At 54.0% G+C, this 1,937-nt stretch overlaps 1 pseudogene; it reads left to right on the forward strand.

Annotated features, from left to right (window-relative positions):
- The first annotated feature begins 1,185 nt into the window (after positions 1-1,185).
- Positions 1,186-1,937, forward strand: part of LOC123055706 (proline-rich protein 36-like) — a 2,788-nt pseudogene continuing 2,036 nt past the window's right edge.

Consider the following 1,937-nt stretch of genomic DNA (forward strand, 5'->3'; position numbering starts at 1 on the left):
TGATAGAGGCGTTGAAAACTTTAATAATCTGATGATGGACCGACTGTGCCCGCCTGATGACCTGACCGGCGTATTACGCACCGTCAAAGCGTCAGGCGCGGCGCTCAGGCCTCAGAGTCGCACTGCCACAGGGCTGCTGCCTCTGAGTCTGCATCATGGCTGAGTAGTAAATGAACTCGGGCCAGCACGACCAGCGACGAGTGCAGTGTACTGAGCCTAGACACCAGCTAATGGGGGGTCCCGCACACGCCGGCCACTGGCAGCGACGCTCGCTGGCTGCAGATCTGCACGACAGATTAAATCGAGTTTACGTACGTAGTACGGTGTAGTAACAACAACTAGTGCTTGTTTTCTGCATGGATAATTCTTCTTTTTTTCGAGAACTTCTGCATGGATAGTTCGTTCAAAATATTATACGTACCCTTTGTTGTTGTCCATCAAAATATACTCCCTCCGTTTCTTTTTACTCCGCATATAAGATTTGGTCAAAATCAAACTATACAAAGTTTGACCAAATTTATATAAAAAATATGAACATCTACAATAATAAAACAATATAGTATGAAAATACGTTTCATGTTGCATCTGATAATATTGATTACATATTGTGAATGTTTATATTTTTTGATATAAAGTTAGTCAAACTCTACAAAGCTTGACTTTGACCAAACCTTATATGCGGATTAAAAAGAAACAGAGGGAGTACGTACTAGAGGAGAGATGTGCGATGTCTCCGAGGCAAGCTGTGGAGTATCTTCTTTTTTTCAAGAGTTAAAAGCATCGAGGGTCCTAGAATTTGCTCACAATGTGATGATTTGATCCTACAACTTGCAAAATGACTCTACCCAGTCCCACAACTTGCATCCAATGTGCAACTTAGGTTCTGGACCAATCCAACAAGTGGACTCGTGGGGCCCGAGCCGGTCAGCGCGCGTTTTTGCAAAGAGCCCCCTGCCATTTATTAGAATCAACCCACTGGTTCAGTGACAAAGTTGCTGCAGTGCATCAACTTGCCTTTCATAAAATCCAAAATGGGTTGATCGCACGTCTGTTTAATACTGCAGCAACTTGATCGCACGTCTGTTTAAACAATAATAACCAGCTCCGCTCCACACAACACCCAAGTACAATGACCTGCTCGCTCCTCCTGGCCCTGCCGCCCTTGGATGCGCCTCGCCGCACGCCATGGCATCCGCCGTCACCAGTAGCATTCCCGCCGTGGCCCCCGCCGTCGTCTCCTACGGCTGGCTCGGCCCGCGCCTCTCCTTCAGCCGGGACGCCCCTTCTGCCGTGGCGGCGGATCATGACAAGGCCTTGTCGCTGGAGAGCAGCTGCAACGCGGACCAGCCCGCCGCGGCGGCGTCCAAGGAGTTCATTGACTTCGAGTTCAGTTTCGGCAGGTCGGCGACCATATGCTCCCCGCCGACGAGCTATTCGCGGACGGGAAGCTGCTGCCCCTCCGGCCGCAGCCCGCCGCGGCGACGCCGGAGGCTGAGCGGGAGCGGGAGAGTGCGCCGGTGGAAATCCCGGTCACGCCTGAGCTGGTGAAAACCCACCGGCCTTGGGTGGCCGAGGCGTTCGACCCCTACGTGTTCTCCCCCAAGGCGCTGACGTGCTCGAGCCGTTGGCGGGAGCTGCTCAGGCTCAGGAAGGTCCAAACCCCGCAGAAGCCGTCTGCATAGCCGTCGCCTCCAAAATCTCCTTCACCAGTGCCGGCGACTCCGTCAAGAGCCTCCAACTCGTCGACGGCCAGGTCCCTTAAGCTGCTGCTCCTCCAGCGGAACGGCGGCCGCGCGTCAGGTGCCGCCTCGTCGGACCTCTCCGCGTCGCCGCTCCTCCGCGACAACTCGGACTCGGAGGCGTCCCTCTCCCTCTCGCCTCCTCCAGCTTCTCCATGTCGTCGTCCTCCTCCTCTTCCGCTTACGACCACGACAACT

The sequence above is a fragment of the Triticum aestivum genome, chromosome 2D (genome assembly GCF_018294505.1).
Source record: "Triticum aestivum cultivar Chinese Spring chromosome 2D, IWGSC CS RefSeq v2.1, whole genome shotgun sequence".
NCBI lineage: Eukaryota > Viridiplantae > Streptophyta > Magnoliopsida > Poales > Poaceae > Triticum > Triticum aestivum.